Here is a 23,794-nt window from a genome sequence, read left to right on the forward strand (position 1 = left end):
CTTATATTAGCATAAGATTCTCTTTCCTCTTTTGAGTATTTTTGTTTCAGGAATGCAGTACTGTATTATCTTTTTTAAAAAAAAAAAAAAAATCCAGGAAAGATCTGTGAATCCTCAAGAGCCATTCATACGGTAGGATCTCCTCACTTGAGAAATGACCTGTCACTGAGACACAGAGGGGAGACAAGAAAGGGTTTCGTTTCACCACAAGCAGGGTACCACTGCCAGGGACACAGAAAACTTCATTTCCTTTCAAGCTCTGCTGCCAGGCCTTTGACTCGTGTTTCTTGTGTTTTAAATGGATGATCCCAGGACATTGAGCTATTGCTCACTGGAGTCTTCCCATGTAAAGGAGAGAAAAATGAAGTCATGCTAAGTCTCAGAACTCAAAGCCATACAAATATCACCTTCTTTTTCTCGGGATGTATTACAGGTATGCAAATTCAACACATAAAGATATTTGAGTCATATAAGTGTAGGTTGTTTTTGGTCTATGACAGTGGTCGGCAAACTCATTAGTCAACAGAGCCAAATATCAACAGTACAACGACTGAAATTTCTTTTGAGAGCCAAATTTTTTAAACTTAAACTATATTGGTAGGTACATTGTTATTAACTTAATTAGGGTACTCCTAAGGCTTAGGAAGAGCCACACTCAAGGGGCCAAAGAGCCGCATGTGGCTCGTGAGGCGCAGTTTGCTGACCACTGGCTATGATAATGACTATCTTGGCTGGATTCTCCCAGAATCCACCCCTGAGATATGGTTTCAAGGGATAGTATTTAACTTGGGAGGGAGTAGCAGGAGACACCAGGAGGGGTATGGGAAAGCCAGGTGGGGAAAGGGAAGGAAGTCAATAAAAGGTGTGCTGTGAAGGCCTTCCTGAGGATGCTGGAGCTCAGTCGCAAGGGAAGTTCTGGCATACACTGAATAACATGCCTCCCAGCTACCCCAGCAGAGAGGCAGCCTGACTGGGTGAAGCCTACTTCTGGTCCAGTGAACTCTGGTCAGTGTGTCCAGCTTGCCCTGATCCAGGAAAAAAAGCTGTGAGGTACAAAGGGGCAGCTTTGATGGCCTCTGTTACTATCCATCCTTTACATGCTGTGTTGTGTTCAGTTTTCCCTGTTACTGATTCCTCACACTGATGTCATCATATCCACATCAGGAGTATTGATAAGTTGAGCTATGGGTTCCTGCTACAGTTGTACCTAAGGCCATGGTGATCCCCATTATGTACCCCTGTATTAGCCATTCTAGATCCCTTCCCCCTGGACTAACACTTCTGCTAGCCTGGATTGCTTCCTTGATCAAGTGGCCTACATCTTTGTTCCTGTGTCCCTTTGTCCCAGGCTAGGTAGGGTATAATCCCTTATTGCCATGTCCATCACCAAGCATGGAAAAGATGTCCAGTGAGTGTCCTAAGTTCCAGAAATAATCCTCCCTGCCCCATTTCCTTCTAATGATAAGGGTCAATTTTTGTTGCCTTTATGGTGAAGCCCAAATGAAGAGAGGCCTTTAGATTTAGTGGAACTTTCTGTCCCCTGGCAGAGCATCTTCCCCTGATAGAAAAGCCAGGACTCAATCAGAGAGGCAGCACTCTGATATATATACACCAAAATATATATTGTATCCTTTGGCACAGCAATCCAACCCTGAGAAATATCATCCACAGGCTGGAGCCTTAGCTATGCCTTTAGAGGCTATTCTAATGTTCTATCATTATGCTCTATCTCACAGCTTCTGAGTGTGTGATGTATGGCAGTGGATCTTGTGGTATTGTTCCCTTTCTCATACCTCTTTAACTGTAAAAAGAGTTCCTGGTCCCAGGTGATATTATGGAAATCCCAACAATGAACAATCAGATTCTATGTGAGCAACCCAATAGCAATGCTTGCCAGGGCCCTGCAGGCAGGAAGACAAACCCAAACCTAGGATATGTATCTGGGTTTGTGGAAATGAACTTGTTGCCAACTGACTGCCTGGTTTTCTTGTGGGAATACCACAATCTTTTCGCAGCAAGCGTTCAGGAATCTGGAGAAGGGCCACACATAAATGGATACACTAGACAAGAAATATAAATTTAGAAGGCATTGGGGGAGCCAGACAGATACGTACTCTAGTGGAGTGGTTCTCTGACTTTTCCATCCCCTTTGCTTTTATTTACTAGAATATACATATGCCCTTTAGCAAAGCTAACACACATCAATGGTAAGGTTTGGTAAACAATAAAGGATTATCAGGTTAGGGGAATTGCCTTTAGCTGTTCAGCCAGCAGCAGGTAATAATATGCTGAATATCAAAGTCCATCAGCCTTCTGATGGACTTCTCACATTTATTATGCTAACTACTGCTGGTCTTTGCCTCCAGCAAGGGAAGGTACATTACCACTGGCTGCACACTGGCCACTGCAGGTGAAGGGGGTGGTCATTCTGTCTAGATCTGCCATCCCTGCCACCATGGCTACTCCATTCATAGGCCCATTGTACAAATATGGGAGTGACCCAGGACAGAGGCTGGTCATATTTCCTCGGCACTGGTGCCCCTCTCCTGTGGATGCTCTCTGGTGGGCATTCATGTGACACATACAGGTGGGCAAAGATGAAGTTTGTGTGTGGTGCATGTGTGAGTTCTTGGGGTGAGAGTTGGCAACACCCTCACCATGGTTATGCCTCTGCTTCATGGCTATGCTCCTCTCTACTCAGCTGTAACTGGTCACTGCAACACGTCTCCTACCTTTGTGAAGTTCTGGTCTGGAAGCAGGTAGCATACTCTTGGTCACATAAAGTCCCAATGGCAGGTAAATTCTCCCAAGAACTTCACCCCATCCTCAGCTCCACTCTGATGGCAGTAAGCACAAGCTTCTTCCTGCATGCCTGATACTAACCTGGTTCAGAGCTAGTTGGGTGAATACCTTCCAAACCTCAAAGAAATGTCTGACCCCAATTGTTTCTGGCTCTCTGTGTGATGTGGAGTGACTTTAGGGTGACCATATATTGTCCAAACAGGGACACTTTTCACAGTAAAAAGGGCACTTTTGATGATTAAGCCAGGAAAACAAATAAGAAACAAAGTTATCGCATGCAGAGTTGGAACCCCCTAGTTATTGGCTACCTTTTCCAATCTCAGTGGGCAATTCCTGGATTACTATAAAAATCCCTCTGAAAACCCTGTCACACAAGCTTAAACTCCATCATCCTCCATAATGTCATTTTTTTTTTGCATAGACTCTTAACTCTTTTGCTTCTTCTGCCTTGTAAAACTCCAACCATAGTTACAAATAGTTTTCTACTACCTACCTACACCACGGTGGCCAAAACATACAAAAGCATGATGACTGGTTCTATTTTAAACTTAGTGTTAGGCCCATTCTTGAGTTCCATTATGCCCCACTTGGGGCTCTTGCCCCGCCTGGGGATTGTAGGTTTCATGATTAAGGCCTTCCCTTTCCAGTAAACTGCCTAACCGTTTCCAGTGGATCGCCTATACCTGGTTCCACAGGTTACTCTGACTGACCTTTATAAGAGATGTAAATATCCCACTCCCCCTGATACTATGTTGGTCTGAGCCCTTCGGCTAGCAGATGTAATATTAAATTTATAATTCTTTACCCCTTCTGGCCTCATGAGTTACTCTGTTCCTCCTTCGGTGACCCTAATACTTAGGATGACACATCCCAAGAAGTTTTACCACATTTTCTTAGTAATTTGCTTCACAATATCCAAGACAAAGATTTCACTCTTTCTCCTCAAACCTTCCTTGCCCCTCATCCTCCATTATCACCGACGATCCTGCTGCTTCTTTGGCTAATAAAATAGAAGCAACCAGAAGAGTATTTTGTCATTTTCCCGCACCACCTTCCACCATCCCCCATGTCATTTCCTGCCTAGATTGCTGCAGTTGCTTCCTAAGTGACATTCCTTGTCCTCTTGCCATGTCATGGGTTACCCTCAGCCCAGCCCTGTTGTCATCCACCTTCGTACACGTAGCGCCTGTGCCACGGTGTGTTCACCGAGTTAGCTGAATTTAAACGATCAACGCTCAGGCCTTGCAGGCTGCAGAATGACTTTCTCCTCCACAACTTCCAGGGTCCTGTGGCTTTTGTGTGTCGTCCTCGCCCCGCCCCCGCCCCGTCGCCCCGCCCCCCGTTCCTCGCCCCGCCCCCCCGTTCCTCGCCCAGCCCCCCCGTTCCTCGCCCAGCCTGGGCCCATCGCAGACTCGGCGCTCGGCTGCCCGGCGCATCGACGCCCTCGGCGCTCTGGGCAGGCGGAAGTGGAGGCTGGCGATTGGGGGTCGCCGCCCAAGAGCTTTTCCTGGAAGCGGCAGGGACCCGGTCCGAGCTGCTGGAGGGGAGGCAGGGAGGCCCAGGTACGTGTCGAGCCTGGATGCCCTGGCGGCGGCGAGCCAGCTTCCGGAGAGGCGGGTGGGAGCGGTGGTGGGCCCGCGCCGGTCGTCATCCTCTGTCCGACCGGGTGGGGAGTCTGGTAGCCGCCTGCGCCCCGCGGGGCCGGCCCCGGGGGCTCTGTCCTGCCCCCTGGGCCGGGGCCACCGAGTTAGGTCTGAGGATGTGTCGGTGCCAGGCGAGCGGTAGGAGCGGCTTGCGCCCATTTGCGTCTGGTCAGGGCTACACTGGGCATTTCCCAGGCGTCTGTCACAGTCGTAGCCTTGCCAGCTGGCGGCTCCGGTTCCACTGGAGGTAGGTGCCGTTGCAGAACCAGCCCAGAAGTGCGGGTGACCGGCCGAGTTCTGTCCCTGTGAGCTGCCCTCGGGACCTGCCGCCCGGCTGCGGAGCCGGCTTCCCGCTCAGTATCCCGCCCACAGGCCTGGCGGCGCCTGGCCCGCCCTCCGGGGACTTAGTACATGGACGCTGCCTCAATTCCAACAAACATTTCTTGAAGGGAAATAAGCTAGTTTTAAATCATTGAAGGCTAATCATACTAATAAGTATGAGACAATTTGTTTCATTGTTTTTCGAGTCTGGGAAAACTTAAAAAAATTCTCTAAAAATCAGCCACAGGTTAATGAAATCACTGGGTGCTCCGTATTGGAAAGCTGCTACCAATTCAGGCTAATAGGGACCTATTTCCTAATGAGTAACACTGTTTCGCTTGTGTTAGTGTATTCCGGGCAGGCTCCGTGTACCATACTAATAACAAAGGCACTGAAACCCAGAAACTTGCCCAGGGTCACCTGTGTGCTCAAAGGTGTTGAATCAAGGGGGATAATAGAAAGAGGATGATATGTGCTTACTATTTCAATGTTCTCTTAGGTTTAAGAAGAAACAATAATTTTAAGCAGAGAAGCAGAGGATTCCCCAGTGTAACTAGGAAGTTTCACAAAATGATTTTTTCCTTGTCAAGCATTTAATTTCCTGTACTGAATATCATTTTGAAGGATTCTCTTTCGAAAAGACAGCTGATAACCTGCTAAGTGAAATTTACATTCCACAAATATTTGAGAGCATGTTATATAAATCTTATGGGAAAAGAAATTGGTACTCGAAAAACTTTGCAAAGGCAGTCTTCTAGTAAAGGACTTTGGACAGTTTCGAGGGCCAGGCAGAGGCAGGATCAGGTGGTGGAGGACATGCTTTTTAAAGTTAGCCTCTCACTTTTTCACCCATTCTCTAGCTTACTCTTCATCTAGCCAGGATTCCTAGTACAGCACTGACCGCATAGTAGGGACTTGAATGTTCACTGAATGGGTAACTTTTGGCTGGTATTCAATAGAGAGGATTTTGAAATGGACCAGAATGTGAAATAGCATGAGTCACAGTGCTAAGGAGAATGCTGAAGTGTAGATTGTTCTCAGACCTCAGGGAACGTGGCCATGTGTCCCCTGGAGTGGCTGGTGAAATCCAGTAGTGTAGTAGTGTCCAGTTGTAAATCACACGATTCTGTGTTTATGTTAATTTAAAGTAATTGTTATTGATATAACCACAAAGTAATTGTTGAGAAATTACAAATCTTGAAGGTGTGGACACACTTATAGGTATCCTTGGACTTCAGTTTGAAAATTACAGTTAAAGGTATTTTGGCTTAGTAGTCAAAGCAACCACCAATCTGCTTTGTAGCCTGGACTGTTTCTTAGCCTCTTTGGGCTTCAGTCTCCATTTTCCTATAATTAGAGAATACATAAAACTAGATTATTTTTCAGAGTTCTTTCTGCTTTGAAGTTTTCCAGCTCAGTGAATGCTATAATCACTTAGCACTTGTCTTATCCCTGTGTTGTCTTAGGGGCTATAGTAATTGCTGATATTTACATATCAATCAAAAGACTAAGCTCTTGCTGGACAGGGATTAGTCTTAGTCATTTTTCTATCTACCAATTTTAGCATATGCCTGACCACATGGGGAATAAAATAATGTTAGCTTAGATTCAGAAGGGGCATTTTTACCATTTCAAAGAATAGCTAAAAACTAAACTATAGTATTGCGTGTAAGTACAGCAGAAATTCAGAGAAGGGAACGATATGTTGAGGTAGAGTAATTGGGAAGGCTTCATGGAGGTCAGACCTTGATGGGAAGGATGTGGCCTTCAGAGTGAAGGCAGGTGAACATCTGGGCAGCACAGGAGTAAAGACCCACTGACGGGTAGGTAAGTGATGCATTTTGAATTATGGAGTGACTTGAAGGTCAGGTACAAGAATTTGAAACTGACTGATTAGGCTCCCCCTCCCCCCCCCCTTAAAAATTATATTAGGTTTGCTCAAAAACTTGATGTAATATAGGAGGGGACCATACAGTTTGCTTTACTTATGATCTTGGTTTTAGCAGTTCTTTCTACTTACTATTTCCTACTTAGAAAAAACCTTGGTGCAATAATGGAAAGAACAGTGGACACCAGGATTTAGGAATCCTGGATTTTAGTTAATTGGAATGTAAACTGCACAAGGTGGACCCAAGCATGCCTTTGTTACTTGGAACAAAGTTACTTGGCTCAGAGCATAACTTTGTTACCTGGCACAAAGTTAGCATTAGTAATCATTGTGCAACACTGAATGAGTTCTCGCTTTGCTACTTGCTAGCTGTGCTGCTTTTGGCAGGTTTGGCCCTTAGCTTCATCAAAATGAATTTTTTAGGCCTTTTTCACTTACATAGTTCTGTGATTTTGGATGGCTTATGATTTTATTTTTCAATATGTTTTTATATTGATTTCAGAGAGAGGAAGGGAGGGGGAGAAAGAGATAGAAACATCAGTGATGAGAGAGAATCATTGATTGGCTGCCTCCTGTGGTCCCCCCAGTGGGGACCGTGCCTGCAACTGGGGCAGGGAATCGAACGGTGACCTCCTAGTTCATAGGTCGATGCTCAGCCACTGAGCCACACCAGCTGGGCTATGATTTTCTTTTTATTGTTGATGTTACAGATGTCCCTTATTCCCTACTTGTCTTACCTCCCCTCTTCCCAGATGTCACCCTACCCTCCTTCTGGCTGTAACCATGTTGTTGTCTGTGTCCATGGAGTATGCATATATGTTCTTAGGCTATTTCTTCACTTTCTTTCATCCCTTCAGCACCCCCGACTCCCCCAAATCTCCCTTCTGACATCTGTCAGTCTATACCATCTATATATATAAAAGCCTAAGCAGCCGTTTGACCCTTCGACTGTTCGACCAGTAGCTATGATGTACACTGACCACCAGGGGGCAGGCGTTCAACATATGAGTGGAAACCATAGGCATGGAAACATGGAACAGACTGATGAATCTCAGAGGGAAGGAGGGAAGGGGGAGGGTGGGAAGAGATTAACCAAAGATCTTATACGCATACTAGAGGCCTGGTGCACAGATTTGTGCACCAGTAGGGTCCCTCAGCCTGGCCTGCGGGGATCGGGCCAAAACCGGCTCTCTGACATCCCCTGAGGGGTCCCGTATTGCAAGAGGGCACATGGATTCTTTCAGATTGGTTCATGGTTATAATTTTGTTAACCATAATTTTGAGATGGAGCAGGAGAGAGATTATTATAGAAAACTGGACCAAAGAGTTCATGACCCTGTTGCTAAGACTTGTCTGACTTGTGGTAGAGCTGCTCAGGTATAATAGAGTCTGAGTTTATAGAAAACTGAAGGAAGTAAATTGCCATTCTTTAAAACCCTTTCCCCAATTTCTCTGGGAGATCTGTTTTGGGGTCAGTTCAGCCCAGCCTCAAGGGGCAAGTCTATCCTTGGCTAGATTGAACATGACTCAAGGAAGATGTGGTGAAATCAATAGTTTGACTATGTTGCTGGGTAGCCTGAGATACTAGTTGAGTATAAGTTTATGATTAAAACTCAGTAGGCAGCTCTGCAACCAGAAATTTTGTGGAGTCCTTTAGATCCAAGATGGCTCTGGACTGGATAAGTCTACCTAGTGCTTCTCAAGCATTAATCTGTACACAAATCACTAAAAATGTAGATTCTGACTTAATAGGATTTGACTGGGATCCTGAGATTCTGCCTTTCTGATTTGCTCCCTCATAATGCAAGTTTGAGTAGCATGGGGAGAAATAAGATAGGGTTTGGGAATTTTTATTTTGTTGATATTTTTTGAGGGGAAATTTTTACTTTACTATGGCTTCATCTAAGAAAATAGTGCTTTAACACTAGGAGGCTTTTCTTGGTCTTCAGTGAGTCAGAGCTTCTATATTTCCAACTCCTAGCTTTGCCTGAGTTGAACCTCTGGGGACCTGCCAGGGTCAGACACTTGCACACCTTTTTGTTCAGATTTCTTGTCTCTTATTTAAAAAAATTCTTAATAGTAAAACAAATTCTAGACCTATTTTTGTAGTTACATTTTTCTGTTCTCTCCCAACCCCCGTAATATTACTGCTACTAGTTATTTTTAGTCTGAAGTTATGTAAAAATGATACTTTGGAAAATTAAGATTGTGACACAATGAAATACGGGAAAGTTATAAAATTAAAATTTTCTGATGTCTTTTGAATAAATACTTTAAATATACCCTGTGTGCTTTATTAAAGGAAAAGAGGCAGGCGAGTAAAACTAATATAATGTAAATCTAAAAGAAAATGCATTTATTAAAGTAATTATTATAAATTATAAGAAAATGTGTATTTTAGTCTTTATTTTAATAAAATGCTTTTATAATGGTAATTTTCTCTTCTGACCTGTGATGGATAGGAGGTTAATTGAAGTTAAATGGATGCTTTGTTAATCCTTCATCAATTACTAAATTGGTATGGGGGAGTGCAGGTCAAGGCTACACAAGGCCATGACCAGCTTGTTTTCTTTGGGAGGTTTTTTCCTTTCTCCATACCACACATCATTCTGTCTAGCTGTAAGTAGAGGAGACTGTGCTCTCTCTTCCTCCCTCCCCCCTCACTCCCTCCCCTTTTCTCACTCTCTAATCTCCTCTCCCTCCCCAGCCCTCCCTTTTCCTTCTCCTCTCTGTGCTGTGGAGTGACAGCTTGTAGATGTTGCGTGCAAGGAGTTCAGCTGGTGCTGTGTGGTCCCAGTGTGTGGTCTCCACTCAGCCCAGAGGCTGCTAACAGGGTGGATGAGAGAGAGAGCAAGACTATTTACTTTAATTTATTTCGGATGCCGGAATTGTGTCCAGAGTTTCTCCAAAGCTTGATTCCACATAGCTAGTAGCTTCAAATCCCTTACAGCTGTGGTGCAGTCTCAGCACTGCAACTGGTCTCTCCCAACAGTCATTTTACATAGCATCTGCCTGTTTAAATCGCTCTCAGCTCAGAAATGTTAATGACACTGCTGAGTGCTGTGATTATTTTGCTTTCACTATGTCATATATATGGCCTTGAAGAAGTTTCATTTGAGGCAGAGCTAGAGAAGTAAAGCAGGAAATTTAAGATAAGTGACAAAGTTGATGTATTTTTAGAAATTGGGAAAGCTATTGATTATACAAAATTTGGGTCACATTAATCCAACTCTGCTTATATAAAAAAATCTAGAGTTACATGACATATTGTCATATTTAACAATTTTAATAAAATTAACCAATTTAAGCTGACAGTTGATTCCTTGACCTTTTTTGAGCATCTACATTGATTTTGGCATGCCTGTTTATTGTAGTTATTAATTTGTCGGCAGTAATAAATGGCTTATTTCATCATAAAGATTTAACAAGTTGAGACAAATGAAACTTTGTTTTCATGCAATAACACACATTTAGAACAATATATTTTCCCCAGTTTTTTTCATTATAAATGGCTTAGCAATAGCTTCTTGATTTTGTTCCTTTCCCATTCCAAAACATTCTTGTTGAGATAGTCAAGTATTTTATAATTTAAGTAAGCATGTATAGACTCAATGTTAGTTGGGATTTTGCATAGTTTGTTCATTTCCCTGTCTTCCTAGCAGTCTTGTTGGAATGGAGTTTCTATTATTGATGTGTTGTCCAGGACTACAAAATCTAGGCCATTGACATTTTCCAAAAGAGTTATTATTGCAGCTTATTGTTGTTCTACTGCTTTTCCCACTACTTTTAATCCCGAGTTTCAGTACAGTCCTATGCACTTGACGATGGGCATAAAATCTGAGAAATGAGTCATTAGACAATTTCATATTTGTGTGAACATCACAGAGTGCAGTTACACAAACCTAGATGTTACAGCCTACTACACATCTAGTCTGTATGGTAGCCTGTTGATCCTAGGCTACAAACCTGTACAACATGTTACTATATTGAATACTGTAGGCAATTGTAACACAGTGGTATTTGTGTTTCTAAACATATCTAAACATAGAAAAGGTACAGTAAAAATACGATTATAAAAGATAAATTATGGAATACCTTTTAAGGCACTTAGCATGAATAGAGCTTGTAGGACTGGCAGTTGCTTGTGAGTCAGTGAGTGAGTGATGAGTGAATATGAAGGCCTAGGATGAACATTATTGTATACGACTCTAGGCTTTATAAACACTGTACATTTAGGCTACATTAAATTTATAAAACAACACTAGATTAAATCAAAGCACAGGAAAAATGATAATATCAAAAGACATGGATGTAAAAAACTATGGCAGGAGTAATGGAGCATGCTGTTTTTCAGCAAACTTTTTTAACAAATAGAAAGAAGTCTTCTAAAATAATTAAAAAAGTATAGTATAATAAATATATAAACCAGTAACAGTCATTATTATCAAGTACTATGTACTGTACATAGTACAGGGTGTGTAAAGCCTTCCTTACTCCCTCACCTTTTCAATCCTGGCAATGGTTTCTTTAGTCTCATTTTATCTTGAATCAGAAGATTTCAGGAATTTAGTAGTGCCAAATGCTTTTTTATTTTTATTTTTTATTTCTAAAATTTCATTTATTGATTTTAGAGAAAGAGGAAGGGGAAAAGAGAGAGAGACATCGATTCGTTGTTCCTCTTATTTATGCGTTCATTGGTTCATCAAACTGAAACCTTGGGATGATACTCAAACCAATGCTTGAATCGGCCAGCCAGGGTTCAAATGTTTTTTTAGAAAATGCTATCATCCTATATTTTTGCATCTATTTTTTTTTTTTTTTGGTTCTAGGTTTGTGGTGATAATGGTAATCTAATGCTTTAAATAATTCTGAAGCAAAATTGGTCTGTTCACAAAGTTGTGCAGCTGTCACCACTTTGTTAATTCTGGAGCATTTTTATCACTCCAAAAGGAAACTCTGAACCTACTATCAATCCTTTCTCATTACCCCTCTTCTAGCCATCACTAATCTACTCTCTGTCCCTATGAGTTTACCTATCTTTAAATTTCATATAAATAGATTCATATAACATACGATATGTAATTTTTTTGTGTCAGTTATGGAAAAATATGTGCACAGTAGTAATTAGTTTATATCTTTTACATTATCCTATAACTTTTACCTAGCAAGTGAAAATTATATGTGTGTGTGTGTGTGTGTGTGTGTGTGTGTGTGTGTGTGTATTGTTAACAGAGAGGAAGGGAGGGGGAGGAGAGAGACAGAAAATCAATGATGGCCCTGACTGGTTTGGCTCAGTGGATAGAGCCTCAGCCTGTGGTCTGAAGGGTCCCAGGTTCTATTCCAGTCAAGGGCATGTACCTTGGTTGCAGGCACATCCCCAGTAGGGGGTGTGCAGGAGGCAGCTGATCAATGTTTCCCTCTCATCGATGTTTCTAACTCTCTATCCCTCTTCCTTCCTCTCCGTAAAAAAATCAATAAAATATATTTTAAAAAAGAAAAGAAAGTCAGTGATGACAGAGAAGCACTGATTAGCTACCTCCTGCATGCCCCACACTGGAATTTGAGCCCACAACCTGGGCCTGTGCCCTGACTGGGAATTGAACCATGATCTCCTGGTTCATAGGTTAATGCTCAACCACTGAGCCATGCTGGTCAGGTATATATATATATATATATATATATATATATATATATATATATATATATATATATATTCCCCCAAAATGTATACATACAAATTAAATAATTATAAAGGTAGTGTTTATTAAAATACATTTCATTTTCAAAATTGAGCTATTAGCTGTTAAAGTATGCATATATTTTTTGGGACATAAATTACAGTTATCATGAAATAATCATTATAAACAGAATTGAAGGAATATTTTGAAAACTCAGAAATATTTAACAAGAGCTGTGAAATGCTCTAGGCTTCTATTTGCTAGAAATGCCACACACATCTATTATCTGTTAGTCACCCAGTTCTTTGGGTGAGTCATGCAGGATCCAATACTAATTGTCTTAAGTTTCACCAGTGTCATTGCTAATTTGTTTGAAATTTGATCTGGCACTCTAAAGGGATAAATCTTGATTGAACCAAATTCCTCTATGTTTGTTGATTTATTGATGATAGCCATTCTGACAGGTGAGAGGTAGTTTCACATTGTGGTTTTAATTTGCATTTCCTTGATAACTAGTGATGTTGAGCATCTTTTCATGGGTATGCTGGAAAAATAATATGTCCTCTGTAGAGAAATGTCTATTCATGTCCTCTGTCCATTTTAAAATCAGATTATTCTTTTGATGCTGAGCTGTATGAGTTTTTAAATATATTTTGGATATTAATCCCTTATCAGATATATCAGAGGCAAATATGTTCACTATTCAGTAGGTTGGGTTTTGTTTTGTTGATGGTTTTCTTTGCAGTGCAAAAATTACCTAGTTTCATGTAGTTCTAGTTATTTATATTTGCTTTTGTTGTCTTTGCCATAGGGGACATATCTGAAAAATATTTCTAAGGCTGATGTCAAAGAGTTTATTACCTGTTTTCTTGTAAGAGTTTTATGATTTTAGGTCTTACGTTTAGGTCTCAAATCTATTTTCAGTTTATTTTTGTATATGGTATAAGAAAGTAGTTTTAATTTTTTTTTTTTTTTTTTTTTATGTATCTGTCTCTATTCTGTTCAAAGGATTTATTTACTAGAGGCCCAGTGTACGAATTCGTGCACCAGTGGGGTCCTTTGGCTTGGCCTGACATCCTGGCTCTTTGACATCCCCTGAGGGGTCCTGGATTGTAAGAGGGCTCAGGCCAGGCTGAGGGACCCCACCGATGCAGGATCGGTGCCGGGGAGGGATGCAGGAGGTTTGCCAGCCTTGGAGGGCTCCTGGGCATGTCCAGCCTGTCTTGCTAAGTGCCAATCGGCCGGACCCCAGCAGCAAGCTAACCTATCGGAGCATCTGCCCCCTGGTGTGGTTAGTGCATGTCATAGCAACTGGTCGACCGGTCAGTTGTCTGCCCCCTGGTGGTCAGTGCACATCATAGTGAGTGTTTGAGCAGCCTTAGCATATCATTAGCATATTACACTTTGATTGGTTGAATGGCTGACCGGTCGACCAGACACTTAGCATATTAGGCTTTTATTATATAGGATTTTTATTCCAGTTCCGTGCTGTTTGATTACTTTAGCCTTACAATATAGTTTGATATCAGGTAGTGTGATACCTCCAACTTGATCTTTTTCAAATTGCTTTGGCTTTTCAGGGTCTTTTGTGGTTCCATATAAATTTTAGGATTATTTGTTTTAGTTCTGTGAAAATGCCATTAGAATTTTCATAGGGATTGTATTGAATCTGTAGATTGCTTTGGGTACTATGGACATTTTAACGATGTTAATTCTTCCTATTCATGAGCACGTTATATACTTTCATTTACTTGTGTATTTTTCAATGTCTTTATTGTTTTATAGTTTTCCAAATACAGGTCTTTTAATACCTTGTTAAATTTATTCCTAGGTATTTTATTTTTTTTGGATACAATGGATTGTTTTCTTAATTACTCTTTCTGATAGTTCATAATTGGTGTCTAAAAATGATACTCATTTCTAAATATTAATTTTATATCCTGCTATTTTACTGAATTTGTTTATTAGTTTTAATAATTTTTGTTAGAATCTTTAGGGTTCTCTCTATATAGTATCATGTCATGTGCAATAATACAGTTTTATCCCCTACCCCCAATTTGGATGCTTTTTTTTGTTAGTTTTCTTGTTTGTTTGCTGTGGCTGGGACTTGCAATACTATCTATATTATAAAAATCCAGTGGCCCTAATGCCGTAACGACCAAAGACTGGTCACCAGGAGTCTGTGTGTGCAGCGAGGCATGTGCGGGTGGTGGGGGGGCTGTGTGTGTGGCGAGGCACATGTGGATGGGTGGGGACTTGACTCTGGGTCCCTTGGCATGGTGGGATTTGACTCTGGGTCTCGTGGCGCAGCGGGGTCGGAGGTCCCGGGTCTTGCACGATTTCCCGCGGGTCTGAATCTTTCATGATTTTGCGCACTGGGTCACTAGTGTTGCATAAACGTGAAAATGGACATCCTTGTTTTGTTCCTGCTCATAAAGAAGGTTTCAGCTTTTCACTATTGAATATAATGTTAGCTATGGGTTTGTCATATGGTCTTTATTATGTTGAAGTATATTTCTTCTATCCTCACTTTACTGAGAGTTTTTATCATAAATGTTGGATTTTGTCACATGTTTTCTTTGCATTTTTAGAGATGATCATATAACGTTTATCCTTCATTTTTGTATGTGGTGTATTACATTAATTGATTTGTGGACATTGAACCAGCCTTGCATCAAGTAGGAATAAATCCCACTTGATCATGGTATATGATCTTTTTAATATATTGATGAATTTGGTTTGCTAATATTTTGTTGATGATTTTTGTATCTATGTCCACCAGGGTTTTGACCTGTAATTTTCTTTTTTTGTAGTGTCTTTAGTGTTAGGGTAATACTGGTCTCCTAAAATGAGTATGGAGTCTTTCTCTCCTTTTTAATTACTTGAGGTTAGGCATTAGTTCTTCTTAGAATGTTTGGTAAAATTGACCTGTGAAGTCATCTGGTCTAGGACTTTTGTTGTTAGGAGTTTAAAAAATTTTTTTTATTACTGGTTCCATTTCATTAGTAGTTATCAGTCTCTTCAGATTTTTTGTTTCTTCCTTATCAGTCCTGGAAGATAGTATGTTTTTAGGAATTTATTCATTTCTTCCGGTTTGTCCAATTTGTTGGCATATAATTGTCTATAGTATTTTCTTCTAATTCTTTTGTATTTCTGTGGTATCAGTTGTCACTTCTCTTTCATTTATGTTTTTAATGATTTGGGGCCTCTTTTTTGTGATGTGTCTGGCTAAAGATTTATAATTATGCTTTTAAAGAATAGTTTCTTGGTTTTATTGTTCTTTTCTATTGTTTTGTTAGTTTTTGTTTTATTTGTTTCTGCTCTGATCTTTATTTCATCCTTCCTTATACTCACTTTGAGTTTTGTTTGTTCATTTTCTAGTTCCTTTAGGTTAAAAACTTCTTTGGTTCTCCCACAGATTTTGGGTTGTTGTGTTTTTATTTTCATTTGTCTTAAGATATCTTTTTATTTCTTCCTTAATCTCATTCTTAACCCATTCGTTGTCTACTAGCATGTTATTTTGCTTCCTTATGATTTTTTTTTTGTAAATTATTTCTAGTCATACTATTCTGATTGGAGGAGATGCTTGATATGATATCAATCTTCTTAAATTTTTTTGAGACTTTTCTTGTGTCCTAACATGTGATCTATCCTGCAAAATGTTCCATGTGCACTTGAAAATAATGTATATTTTGTGCTGCTTTGGGGTGAAATGCTCTAAAAAATATCAGTTAAATCCATCTGTTCTAATGTGTTATTCAAGGCCATTGTTTCATTGTTGATTTTCTGTTTGAATAATCTTTTTATTGATGTCAGTGGGCTGTTAAAGTCTTCTATTAATGCAGTACTATCAGTGTCTCCCTTTATGTTAGTCAGTATTTGCTTTGTATATTTCAGTGCTCCTTCCTTGGGTATGTAAATGTTTATAAGAGTTATAGCCTCTTGTTACATTGATCTTTTTATTTTTGTGAAGTGCCCTTTTATGTTTCTTGGTACAACTTTTGTTTTAAAGTCTATAAAAGTGTTGCCAACCCAGCTTTTTTTGTTTGTTCCATTTGCATGAGATATCTTTTCCATCCCTTTACTTTAGTCTGTGTGTGTCTTTAGATCTGAACTGACTCTCTTGTAGTCAGCATATATGTGGGCCTTGTTTTTTTTTTCTTTATGTATTCAGTCACCCTATGTCTTTTGATTGGAACATTTGGTCCATTTACATTTAAAGTAATTATTAATAGATATGTAGTTATTGCCATTTTATTGTTTTCTGATTATTTTTGTAGTTGTTTTGTGTTCCTTACTCTCTTGCTCTCTTCTCTTGTTATGCTGGTGACTTTCTGTAGTGTTATGTTTGGATTTACTTTCCTTTTTTTCTTTGATATCTCTTGTATATCTATAGTTTGTGTTTACCATGTGCTTCATATGTACCAAGTTATGTTTTTAATAATTTATTTTAGGTTGATGGTTGCTGAAATTCTAACATTCTAAACTTAGTAAAATTTTTACTTACTCATGCTTGTGTATGTTTTTGTTATTTCATTTGTGTGTGCATTTGTATGCTTTCATTGTTGTTGTAATTACACATGATCTTCCTACTACTTTTTCCTTTTAACTTTTGTACTAGCTTTATAGTTGGTGGATTCACAGCTTTTATTAAGTGCTTGCCTTTGTTAATGAAAATTTTTTCTTTCCTATATTTTTGTATTCACATTTTCAGTTTTTTCTTTTCTTCTTACTGAAGTGTCTAATATTTCTTGTAATACTGGTTTAGTCGTGATGGGCTCCTTTATCTGTTTCTTGTCTAGGAGCTTTTTATCTCTCAATTCTTAATGCTAACCTTGTTGTATAGAGTAATCTTGGTTCTAGGTCTTTTTTCCAGATTAGGAAAATTTTCTGTCATTACTTCTTCAAATAGGTTTTCATTCCTTTCTCTTCTCCTTCTGGTACCCCTGTGATGTGAATGTTGGTATGCTGGATGTTGTTCCAGATGTCCCTTAATCTACCCTCACTTTTTTAATATTCTTTTTTCTTTGTGCCATTTTGCATGTTTTTGTTACCTTGTCTTTCATTTTGCTGATTGAATCCTCTAATTCATCTAATCTATTGATTCCCTCTAATGTATTCTTCATTTTAGTTATTGTATTCTTGACTTGTTCTTTCTTACATTTTTTGTATCCTTTTTAATGTCTTTCTATCTCTTCATTGAAGTTTTCACTGAGTTTATCTATTCTTCCCCTAAGTTTATTGAGCTGCCTTTTAACCAGGGGTTTTACTCTGTATCTGGTTGCTTGTCTCCATTTCATTTAGTTATTCTGCAGTTTTGCCCAGGTTTTTTTTTTTTTTTTTTCCATTTGAGGTATGTCTCCTCATTTGGGCTGACCCCCTGTGCTGTTTCTATGTTAGGTAGATCTGCTATGTCTCCCAATCTTGGCAGAGTGGCCTTATGTAGTAGGTGTCCTGTGGGGCTCAGTGGTGTAGTCTCTCTAGTCACCTGAGCTAGTGCTCCCTTGTGTGGATTGTGCGTGTCCAGTTGTAGTTGTGCCTTGATTGCTTTTGGCACATTAGTAGGTGAGGTTGACCCTCAGGCTGACTGGTTGTGAGTGCTGGCCATTACTAGTAGGCAGTCTTTGTGTGGGGGCTGACCCTCTCATAGTGGAAGACAATTTAGCATGGCTCTTGTGCCAGGTGAGTCTTCCCTTTGGGTGTGTTGTGTGGACTTGGTTAGCTGTTGCTCTGATGTCATCTGAAGCTGGCCTCTGGGTGTGTTGGCAGTTGCTGTTTGTGCCCCATTAGGACCTGTCTTATAGGAAGTAAAAAGTGATTTGCGGTTGGTTGCCACATTTACTGACCTTGGATATGCTTGGGAGATGCTATTCTGCGATTGAGGGTGCCTGCCAAGGTTGGGATCTTTTGGTGGGCAACAGTGTGACCTGAGGCCAGTCACCACTTGTGTTGGGCTTGGGCCCACTAGTTTAAGCTATGTTCCAAACCAGGACTCCCGTGATTTGGGAATACCTGATGGGAATGATAATGCAAGTTGAGACTGGTTGCTGAATTCTCTGGGTTTGGGGCTTCTTAATCAAGATGTACAGGGCATGGTGCAGTTAGTTGCTGCTTGTTTATGGTTTGTGCCCCTTTGAGAGATTTTAGGAAATTCCACAGCCAGAACTTAGGTAGGCTACTTGTTTGGAAAAGCCACTTACAAGAATTTCAGCCATCCATGCAAGTTGGGTGGAGCAGGGTTTGGGAATTACCAGGGTGGAACAAATGGTGTTAGTTAGGTTAATGGTGAACTCTGATTTGGCACCCACCTGCATCAGGCTATTGGGTAGAAGGAGAGCTCAACAGAGGAACAATGACGCCTGTCAACACTTCTGTCCAGGAGAGCACTGCCCTACCCCTACGCCTCCAGCTCTCACCCTGAAGCTACTCAATTTAGTTCCTTCCTGTATGTCCCTGGTGTTTTTCAAGCTGCTTCTCCTGCACTTGAGCCTAGAGTGAGTGAGTTTATGAATGGGCAAGTCTATGTATGAGCCCCTCAAGAGGAATTCCTGAGTCTCCAGCAGCCCTTTGTCTCACTCTGATGCAACTCTCTCTGTTTTTCATAGCCAGATGCTATAGGAACTCCTCCCAGCACTGATGCCCCATGTTGTGGAGCTTAGTGTGGGGTTGGGACCCCTCTCTCCTCAGAGGTACCTGCAGCTGCCTATTCTTAATTGCCACACCTTCGGTGTGGTACCTGCTTGTTTTGCATTTCTGCTCCTCCTACCAGTCTCCACATGGCTTTTTCTTTATATCCTTAGTTATATTCTGTTCAGCTAATCTTCCAGTGTTTGTCAATCATGGTTGTTTTATTATTTAGTTGTAATTTTGAAATGGCTGTGGGAAGAGGTAAACACAGTATTTACCTATTATGCCATCTTGACTGGAAGTCTCTCAAGTTGTAGATACTTTAAATATCCTTAAATTATCAGTAAACTCAATGCAATTAATACAGGTACTGTTCTAGATGCTAGCTATACACAAATGTATGGAACACACAAAAAATCCTGTCTCCCGGAACTTATAGTATAGTTAATTGAGGTAGAAAAAGAAGTATAGTATTGCTAGGTTGGTGATAATAACTCCCATCCAAATTCTAGTATAATTGATTATAGAACCTGGCAAAATATTTTAAAGTTCATTTGTGCCATCTATACTAAGAGAACTTGTTGAAGATTGATTGTCTTATGAGATATTTAGTTATAAAATGGAAATTAAATCATTATGTTATATTTACAAAATAGATTAGTGGGATAAAACATAGATTGTCCAGAAGCAGAGAATATTTGTCAGTGATAAGTGGCTATACAGATCAGTAAACAGTGGATTGATTGGTCAGTGAAATGGTACTATGGTCAAGTAGCTATTCAATACTCCAAAATAAATTTCAAATCAGTTTAATCTACACTAATAAAGAAGAAACATGGTAATTGGCGTACGACCGCTACCCTTCCCATTGGCTAATCAGCGAGATATGCAAATTAACTGTCAGCCAAGATGGCGGCCGGCAGCCAGGCAGCTTGAAACTAACATGAGGCTTGCTTGCTTCAGTGACGGAGGACTCCAACGTTCCCCGCCTGCTGCTGCAGGCCTCTGAGCATGCAGTTTCAAACATTGTAACAAATACAGACGCTAAACAAAACTCCAGAAACCAGCTTGCAGCAGGCTAGGATCTCAGAGCTGGAGTTGATACAGAGTTTCGAGAACCGAAACAAACCAGATACCTGCTTTCAGGAGCGGAGGCCTAAGAGCTGGAGCCTCAGAGCTAAAGCTGGCCCAGAATAAAAAAAGAAAAAAGAAAAAAAGGAGCAGTTGGGAGCTTCAGTCCCAGCCTGAAAACAGCCCTCAGCCCCTCACCCAGACTGGCCAGGCACCCCAGTGGGGACCCCCACCCTGATCCAGGACACCCTTCAGGGCAAACCAGGCAGCCCCCACCCATGCACCAGGCCTCTATCCTATATAGTAAAAGGGTAATATGCCTCCCAGCACTGGGATCAGCGGAGCCGCGAGGCCTCCCGGCACCGGGATCAGCGTGACAGGGGGCAGCGCCCAAACCCCCTGATTGCCCTGCGGCTCTGTGTGTGACAGGGGGTGGGGCCACAACCTCCCTATCCACCCTGCTCTGTTCATGACAGGGGAAGGCGCCCCAACCCCCTGATCGGCCCTGCTCTGTGGGTGATAGAATGCGGCGCCTCAACCCCCCCCCCCCCCCCACGGGCCCTGCTCTGTGTGTGACAGGGTAGAGCCATAACCTCCCCATCGGCCCTGCCCTGAGTGTGACAGTGGCAGCGCCCCAACCCCCTGATCAGCCCTGCTCTGTGGGTGATAGAGGGCGGCGCCCCAACCCCCTGATCCGCCCTGCTCTGTGAGTGACAGGGGGGAGCTCCTCAACCTCCTGATGGGCCCTGCTCTGTGCATGACAGGGGGGAGCTCCCCAACCCTCTGATCGGCCCTGCTCTGTGCGTGACAGGGGGCAGCACCCCAACCCCCTGATTGGCCCTGCTCTGTGCGTGACGGGGTGGCGCCACAACCTCCCCATCGACTCTGCCTTGAGTGTGACAGGGGGCGGTGCCCCAACCCCCAATCGGCCCTACCCTGATTGTGATTGAGGGTGGCATCGCAACCTCCCAATCCGCCCTGCTCTGTGCATGACAGGGGGCGGCACCCCAACTCCCCAATCAGCCCTGCTCTGAGCCCGACCAGGGGCTGCACCTAGGGATTAGGCCTGCCCTCTGCCACCCGGGAGCAGGCCTAAGCCAGCAGGTCGTTATCTACCAAGGGGTCCCAGACTGCGAGCGGGTACAGGCTGGGCTGTGGGACCCGCGCCCCCCCCCCCCCCAGTGCACAAATTTTTGTGCACTGGGCCTCTAGTAATTAGATAAAACAGATGGCATGCATTAAAGTGCCACGGACATGCCTTTGAAAGCATGACTCTAGAACTAGAGGAGAAAGGCCAATATTTTTAAAATATGTTTTTATCGATTTCAGAGAGGAAAGGAGAGGGAGTGATAGAAACATTAATGAGAGAGAATCATTGATCGGTTGCTTCCTGCATGTCCCCCACCAGGATCGGGCCCACAACCCAGGCACATGCCCTGACTGGGAATCAAACTGTGACCTCCTGGTTCATAGGTCGATGCTCAACCACTGAGCCACACCAGCCAGTCAAGGCCAATACTTTTAACATTAAAAGACTCAAAATTGCCTGGCCAGTGTGGCTCAGTTGGTTGAGCATCATTCCATGCACCAGGAGGTTGCTGGTTTGATTCCCAGTTACGGCACATGCCCAGGTTGTGGGCTTGTGAGAATAAACAAGTCATCCTTTCTGTCAAAGAACAGTTTAGACAGCCGCCATTTTGGACCACATCATTTGGCAGCCACCATTTTGGCCACATGACTTGCAGTTCCCCCGGGAGCTGCCATCTTGAAATGGCAAAGGCCAACCCATTCCTTTGAATTAGCCAGTCACAAAAGACTGTGTGCCTGAGCTCCAACCAAGAGTGAGGGGCAGGTCATGTGCTTCAGGATTAAAAAGCTGATCAGACCCCCTGCTCAGTGTGCGTGTGCTTCCAGATCATGTGCTGTGCACCCTCCTGCGGGAGTAAAGATATTTGCCTTGCTGCCTGCCTCCTGGGTATGTTTTGTGTTCTACCAGGACCCATGAATTTGGGGGCTCACCGTATTTCTTACAGGCTCAATCCCCAATAGTGGGCATGCAGGAGGCAACCAATCAACGTTTCTCTCTTCCCCTCTCCCTCTTTCTCTCTCCAAAATCAATAAAACGCCTCCCCATTTAAAAAAATATATCTTTATAGAAAGGAAGGGAGAGGGAAAGAGAGATGAAACATCAATGATGAGAGAGAATCATTGATTGACTGCCTCCTGCATGGCCCCTACTAGGAATAAAGCCCGCAACCCAGGTATGTGCCCTTGACTAGAATCAAACCTGGGACCCTTTAGTCTGCAGGTTGATGCTCTATCCACTGAGTCAAACCAGCTAGGGCAACATCACCCCCCTCCCCCCCTTTTTTAATTAAAAAAGACACTCAAAATTTCCTAAGGGCAAAGAGAACCATAAACAATGCGAAAAGACAACAAACTGGGAAGTTATTGACAGAGTATATAATGGACAGAGAATTAATGGTCTCTGATAAGAAATCCAAAAATCAAGAGAAAAATGTGATAAAAAGATGCAAAGGTACTGAAAATGGTTCACACACAATGCAAATTGAAAACATTTATTTTCTTTTGCTTATCAGATTGCTTTACACATTATAAACTGATTTTTATGACCTGGTGAAAATATGCAGGCTAGTGTGGTAATATATATTAGGACCTTAAATATACATCCTTTGACCAGCAGTTTCTCTTTGAATGTAATACAAGGAAATGACTGCATAAATGTGCACAAACATTTTCTAGAAAAATGTTCATTGTCATGTTCCTAACAATAAAAATTTTTGAAATCACTTAATGTCATCGGTTATACATCCATGCAATGGAACACAAAGCAGCTTGAAATGATGTAGATTTGTATTTACCAACATGGAAAAATGTCCATGATATAGTTTATGTATGAAAATTAGGTTGCAAAATATTTAGTTAGCATGCAACAATTTTATAAAGCACATTTATATTATAAAAGGCCTGTGACCCTAATGCTGTAACGACCAAAGACCAGCACGGGTGGGTGGGGCTGTGAGCACCAAAGGGCGGGCATGGATGGGCGGGGCTGTGAGCATGGCGAGGCTGCACAGGTGGGCAGGGCTACACGATTTTGCATGCTGAGCTTGTAGTCTATATATATAAAAGCCAAAGTGACCTTTCGACTGTTCGTTCAACCAGTATATATGATGCACACTGACCACCAGGGGGCAGACACTCAACTCACAAGCATGGAAACATGGAACATACTCATGAACCGCAGAGGGAAGTGGAGAGGTGAGGGCAGGAAAAGATTAACCAAAGATCTTATATGCATACTAGAGGCCTGGTGCACAGATTTGTGCAACAGTGGCTTCCCTCGGCCTGGCCTTCAGGGATTGGGCTGAAACTGGCAGTCCGACATCCCCTGAGGGATGTAGCTATCTATAATAATAAAAGCATAATATGCTAATTAGACCAGACAGCCAAACGACCTTCTGGACGAAACTGGGGCTGTGAGGGCTGAGGCAGCCGCCACGGCTGCAAGGGCTGAGCCCCTTGCGTGAATTTCATGCATTGGGCTTCTAGTATCTACATATACCTCCTGATTGATGGAGACAATATTAGTATTATACCAATGAGGTGAAAAGTGGTTATCTGAGTGATGTATTTTTCTTAATACAGTTTAAAATATTTAGAAGTTTCTGTGATGTAATGCCTATTGTTTTTATCATCAGTGGAAACAATGAAGCTCTTTTTAGGCAAGGAGGTGGAGGAAA

At 41.9% G+C, this 23,794-nt stretch overlaps 1 protein-coding gene across 1 annotated transcript in view; it reads left to right on the forward strand.

Moving 5' to 3' along the window:
* The first annotated feature begins 4,210 nt into the window (after positions 1-4,210).
* EXOC2 (exocyst complex component 2) overlaps positions 4,211-23,794 on the forward strand; it is a 260,156-nt gene continuing 240,572 nt past the window's right edge. Inside the window, exon 1 of the mRNA XM_036347812.1 lies at positions 4,211-4,364. The gene's annotated coding sequence lies outside the window, so the exon portion shown is untranslated. The remainder of the gene's footprint in view (positions 4,365-23,794) is intronic.

The sequence above is a fragment of the Myotis myotis genome, unplaced genomic scaffold, assembly GCF_014108235.1.
Source record: "Myotis myotis isolate mMyoMyo1 unplaced genomic scaffold, mMyoMyo1.p scaffold_m19_p_2, whole genome shotgun sequence".
Classification (NCBI taxonomy): domain Eukaryota; kingdom Metazoa; phylum Chordata; class Mammalia; order Chiroptera; family Vespertilionidae; genus Myotis; species Myotis myotis.